At 44.6% G+C, this 6,600-nt stretch overlaps 1 long non-coding RNA gene across 2 annotated transcripts; it reads right to left on the reverse strand.

Annotated features, from left to right (window-relative positions):
- Positions 1 to 348: 348 nt before the first annotated feature.
- On the reverse strand, positions 349 to 4,023 carry LOC140578547 (uncharacterized). Of its 2 annotated transcripts, XR_011982811.1 has the most exons (3): positions 3,823 to 4,023; positions 2,433 to 2,559; positions 349 to 1,302 (listed from the first exon to the last, which is right to left on the reverse strand). It is a non-coding gene; the product is annotated as an uncharacterized lncRNA (long non-coding RNA). The 2 variants fall into 2 exon arrangements; XR_011982810.1 differs by having other exon boundaries at positions 349 to 2,559.
- Between the last annotated feature and the right edge of the window lie 2,577 nt (positions 4,024 to 6,600).

A 6,600-nucleotide genomic window follows, 5' to 3' on the forward strand; every position in this document is an offset into this window, starting at 1 on the left:
AAGAAGGAAGTACAAAGAAATTCTTTGGTTTTTGCATATCTATCTTTCACCTTTATGAGACACACGCAAAGTATGTATAATTTATTTATAAAAGCGCCTTTCATGGACAAAGGTGACAAGGTGCTGAACAATATGCACACCCACACACACCCCCCCACACACACACACACACACACACACACTCACACGCACACACACACACACAAACACACGCATTATATACACACACACACATTATATCTTTGTGGGGACTCTTGATTCATTTCTACGGGGAAAACTCTAATCCCAACATGACGACCTTAAACCCTACCCAGTCCTATCCTCAACCACAAGTAACCAAACAAAATATGAGACTTCTGGCATTTTTTTATTTTTTGATTGCATTAATAGATCTTTGTGGGGACCTGAAAAATGGTCCCCACAATGTCAAAGTAACAGGTTTTTATTACATTGTGGGGGACATTTATAAGTATAATCCACACACACACACACACACACACACACAGGTGAGAATAGAGCTCCTAAGCTCCGCATTGTGCCGTTTATCTGGAGCCACTGAGCCGTTCCCCAGACTTAGGGCCTCCCTCCTTCCTCGAGGGCTCAGTACTGATAAGAAACTTTGCTGGCCGCAGAGTTCAAACCGGCGACCTTCTGGATACAGACACACATTCCCATCCTGCTGGGCTGGATCTTTCTGCCAGTAGCATGATGTGCAATAACCACTTTAACAATGAAGAACCTTGACGGTATGTAATTGCAGATACAGAACATCAACATTTAATTGAAATGATTTTTTTTTGTGTGCAAACTTCAATAAATAGTCTCCATAATCTAGGAGACAATGATGTGAACTTGTGTTGTGAAGTTTTCTAGTATGAACTACAATTTATATTGGCATTGAAATGTAATGTTATCCGATTAGTTGATATATAATTATAATTAATTGTTATTAATGCCCCATTTTGCTTGGCTTCACGTTACAGGATTTTTTTGGGGAACTTTCGCTTCTTCTTTAGATCGACTGTTCGGAAATCTGGATGATTTGAAATCCAGCAGCACGCTTATTTGCTCTGGTATTCTCGGGTCATTTCCCCCACCTCTATAACCCCGCCCACGGCTCCGCTCAGCTTCCTCCCAGGAAGACAGAATATGAAGTCTTCCTTCCTCTGTGAGTAATACGGACAAGTTACGGCCCAACCAGTGAGCCGTGTGCAGGTCACTGGAACCGTCCATGTTGCTGTCGTGGGGCAGCAGGATAAGCGATTCTGCTTTGTCTTTGGCTTAGAAGTTCCAAAAAGTGAACTACAAACAGAGAAACAGCATCTTTAAGTAACGTATTTCACACATACGACACACAAGAGGCAGAGAAAAACCAAGAAAATGATGGTTGACAGAAAGGCCTGGGAGAATGAAAATGTTTATATTAATTCAACTAAATTTAGCGTCTCGCAAGCTGCAAAAGAAGTGATTAACGAAAAGGTGGGCAATGAGCCATGCCAGCAAATCAAATGTTATAGTCTGACACGTATGTCACATAAATATATTTTGGATTTTACATCTTGTGCACATAGAGACCGACTCTTCATAAGGTAAAAATTCCCTGCAAAACAGAAGAGGTGATTTCAAAATGCTCAGTATCCTTTGTCACAACCTCAACACAAATATTTGATTTTGCCCATGAATGAGAGTGGAAACCACTGGACCTCAGTGACCTGGTTCAAGTTTCATAGGTTCCCCAAAGAAATGCGTTTGTTTGTTAACTTATCCAAACCTTTAGCTGCTGATGCTAGGCAGGATGCGACTTGGCACCGATGCTTTGATCCCGGGTAACAAGCTAAAGCAGATTCTCATCGTCCTGACAAGGGCACCTACACCATGCATCCAATACACATGAAATTTGCTAAAAACTGTTGGACCATATTGCGAAGGATTTCCTGACAGAATCTAAGCAGGGATGCAAAGATTATTCAACTATATATGCATGTGTACATTCATAAACTTACAAAACCCTGCAGTTAATGCATAGCTGAGTCTTCAGCAGAACATACGCTTAGGGTCACGCAAAGCCAATCTCATTTGTCAGGAAAATGTTGAACATAATAAAACAACGGGAATAATTACTAGAAACTGTTGGTAAGTAACCATTACCGACAGTCAATATGTCATATTGCTGCAAAGCAGTTCATAAATACAAGGAGTTTCTCTTTATGCTGAAATGAAAACCGATAGCAGAATGTCAGGAAAGCGAAGGCTCTTCCAGCTACACCAGGGAGTAAGTGCGTCTGATCCGGACTGCCCCGTGGTGCAATTAGAATGTCATACACCTCAGCCCTAAACCTCCACCTGAGATTCCTGGAAAGCGGCAGTCTTCCTGAGAACTGGAGAGACACATCATGTCACTCATATAATGAAAACTAATCGCTAATTACCACCTCTAACAACGAAACGGCTGAAAGCTGGATGTGATGGTGCTTGATGCCACCACCTATGGGCGAGTGACAGCATGCTGACGCTTCCAGGAACTTCACATGGGGACGGGAGCGGAGTCCGGACTGGAGTCTAATGGGAGCAAGAGGGAGGAATGAAGAAAAAAAGAGAAAACCATTTTACCAGCAGCCCGAGGGGAAAATATGAGGATAAAAGCAGATGTGGGGCGATGGGAGGGGGCTGTATCGGGTGCGGAAATGGGTGTCACTGACTGGATGTGTATTCTGGGGTCAAGAGAAAACAAAACACCTATTCCGACTGGGAGCATGACACGGGTGAGCAGAGGGAGTCTGCTGATCACCTGACTGGGCCCCACCCTGGGACGTCGACCCCCCCCACCTTCCTCCAAAATCACTGAGAAGCGAGCTGCGGATTATGACCCCCCGTCTCCTTGTTAAACAACCGAAGCGATGAATAATCGAGCTTCCCTCAGCTCCTGAGTGCTCGGGCCGTAGGCGACCCCCACCATGATGAATATAAGGAGTGTCCCTAATGGCCTCCACAGGCCTGCGACTGGCTTTTCGAGGATTTCTAATACACTCAAGACCATCGATAATTGTTAATACTTAAAAAGGACACTGTGAAATGTAACTAAATATTAATCAATGCAGATGATTATCTGTAGAAATAGGAACAAAATTATGTAATATTCACAATATCAATAATAATAAGTTTAATATAATAACACAAAATCTAGCAACAGGGCCGGGGGCCGTGATCTGCATCGCAATCTGACACACATGTACCACGGATTCCCCACAAACACTCCGTTACGCTTTAAGGACCCGGCTTCCATGACTTATGTGCTACTTACTTATCTTGGAAGGGCGACTGGGAAATGACACGTCAAACATCGTATAATCCCCCTCTAATGAGATGGAAAGTGAAACAGCAGGTCAGCCTGTTTTCCGTATTTCAAAGACAACAAATCCACACCCCGCAGAAGCTGCCGCTGAGTTGCAGCCCACCCACGATCGTTTACGGTGACATGTGCGGGACCCCGGAGAGGGTGGGGTGGGGGGGGGGTCTGTCAGATTAAACACGCTTTCTGTCTGGGGACGGCTACCTAAGAGCTCCCTCTCGCTATGTTCATTCCACGCGCAAACTCTTGAAACAGTCATGGTAAGCAGCATTATGAGTCCGTACATTCATATCCATAAACTGAACTGCTGTCAAAATTTTTAAAAAAGGAACTCATGCTATTGTACAACTGTGAAATACAGCTAAATGAACATTCGCAGACCAATGGCAGTAGAGCAAAACGTTTGCGCATTTTGTCAGAATGACAAGCCTAGTCAAGTCTGTATTTGAAGAATGCAGTGACAGGGTGCTTACCAGACACACACAAGCGTGTTGTGCCGCATGGACGTCTGCCTTCCTTCCAGCAGGACTGCTGGAAAACAGATGTTCAATACTGTAGACCAGTTCATCAAAAGTGAATATGCAGCCTGTTTACCTGTAGCCATTGCGTGCTTAACCTGTAGCCATTGTATGTCGAACACACTGTAACAGATCGCAATATATAATGACAGATCAGCGAGCTAACCATGAATGAGGCAGCAAGAACAAGTTATTCATCAAAAGCGCTTCAGGGCTGATAACCTGAATTGCTGGTCGGCCTTGGATTTGTTGCAGCCTGTGTATTGCTGTGCTACACATCTGTGTGGAGAATAGCACGCACATTACTTGCCCTTTCAAAGTGCTTTGGATATGTTTTGGGTGCCTGTCTGCATCAGCAAAGCAGATTAGAGGGCGTGCATCATTTTTTGGCTCATCTTATTATCCTCAATGTCATGGGAAATCGATGTGGTCATTCAGCATTAAGATACATACATATGTGGCTCATTTCATTCATAATATGAAACAACTCAGCTCTAAATGTACTCAGTGTGGATGAATGGGTTTTAAAGTAAAACTGACCAGGTCATTTAATGCCAGACTCTGTGGAATCAAATGGGATTGTACCTGCAGCAGTCTGCTTTGCTTAATCTATATATTTAAACAAATATGTAATGGTGCAGACTTCAATACAGTTATGTAGTGGAAACCTCATGTTTTTGTAGTTGGTTTCTTTATCCCAGTGCACTCTTCCCATTTGTACTAAAAGTGGTTTAGTTTATAGCAAGAGTGATGTTCAGTGTTCTGCTAACAGCAAATGAGCTATATGACAGCGAAGTGGACTTCAGTACTTTAGTCTAACTTTGACTGGAAATTTTACCCAAGTTCTTCCATTCACAGCTCACTTCATGAGACTTCAGGATTTGGAACTGCAGAGCTCATGACTGCGTAGCTCCTGAATTAAACACCTATGACATGAATATGTGACGGTACAGATGCTTTACTCCATCGTTTTAGACTGGCAAACTATGGGGGCATGAATTAACTCAACATCTCAGTTGCCTACGTACAAAATATCTACCAAACCCCTCTGACCATATAATTTTATTACACAGTACTGACTGTATTATTATGAGGCCTTAATATCCACCAAATTTTTTGGTTCATCAGGTTTATATTTTCACATTTTACATTCTGTCACTATACAGCCTGAAATGAAAACTAATGAAAGCTTTATTTACTCAATGCAACTGATAATATCCGAGTGGAAAAAATAGCAGCAGTCCTAAAAAGTAATGAAAAATAAAAAACAAGAATAATTGATATTGACTACCCCCCCCCCCCCCCCTCCCTCCCACCAAGAACACCACTCAGCTCAGTCAGGTGTACCCAGTCACCTTCTGGATCACACACCAAAGTCCACCTGTGCTCGACTGTGATGATACTGAGTTGTTAAAGCGTTTTGCAGTACAACTGAAAGCAAACCAGTGGTTATGGGTGGGAAGGTGCTTTCAAAAGGTCTCTGAGACAAAGCTGTGGACAGACACAAATCAGGAAATGGGTACAAAAAGTTCTCAAAGTCCGTGTCTATCCCTAGGAGCACAGTTAAGTCCTTCATTAAGAAGTAGAAGATGTTTGGTGCTGCCTAGACCCTGCCTGTCCCTCCAAACTGGATGGCGGAGCGAGGAGGACGCTGGTCATTGAGGCTCCCAAGAGGCTATTGGCAGGAGTTACAGGACATTATGGCAAAGTGTGGCCATTGTGTGCATGTGACAGCAATGTCACAAGTGCTTCGCAAAGCTGCCTTCTGTGTGAGGGTTGCTAGGAAAACGTCACTCCTATGGCAGGTCCTGCTTGAGCTTTGCCAAAACACATGCTGAAGATTCTGAGGCCAAGTGGAAAAAAGTTAGATGAGACCAAAACCCAACTGTTTGGCCTCAGTATCAGATGGAACATCTGGCTGGAAGCCAATACAGTTCAGCATCCTAAGAACTGCATGGTGCGGGTAGCAAAAGCTGTAGGGGGGGGGGGGGGGATTGTCTGCAGGAGGGACTGGAGCACTTTTCAGGATAGATGGGAAATCGGCTGTGGCAAAATACCCTCACATTCTTGAGGAAAACCTGCTACCGTCTGCTTGAAAGTTGAAGAGGGGAAGACATTTCACCTTTCATCACGACAACGACTGGAAGCACACTGCCAAACTGACCGTACATTGGCTGAAGGAGAAAAGGGTAAATGTCCTCGTGTGGCCTAGTCAAAGCCCGGACCTAAACCCCACCGAAAATCTGTGCGATGGCTTGAAGATTGCAGCCCACCAGCGGGCATTATCCAATCTGACAGACCTTCTGTAATTTCTGTATGGAGGAGGGGGCACACACTGCTCAGTCTAGATGTCCTGAGTTGGTAGGGAGGAGGGGGCACACACTGCTCAGTCTAGATGTCCTGAGTTGGTAGGGAGGAGGGGGCACAACACTGCTCAGTCTAGGTGTCCTGAGTTGGTAGGGAGGAGGGGGCACACACTGCTCAGTCTAGGTGTCCTGAGTTGGTAGGGAGGAGGGGGCACAACACTGCTCAGTCTAGGTGTCCTGAGTTGGTAGGGAGGAGGGGGCACAACACTGCTCAGTCTAGTTGTCCTGAGTTGGTAGGGAGGAGGGGGCACACACTGCTCAGTCTAGGTGTCCTGAGTTGGTAGGGAGGAGGGGGCACACACTGCTCAGTCTAGGTGTCCTGAGTTGGTAGAGAAGAATCCAAACAGACCCAAGGCTGTAATTAAAG

Source organism: Paramormyrops kingsleyae, chromosome 15 (assembly GCF_048594095.1).
Source record: "Paramormyrops kingsleyae isolate MSU_618 chromosome 15, PKINGS_0.4, whole genome shotgun sequence".
NCBI classification, from domain to species: Eukaryota; Metazoa; Chordata; class Actinopteri; order Osteoglossiformes; family Mormyridae; genus Paramormyrops; species Paramormyrops kingsleyae.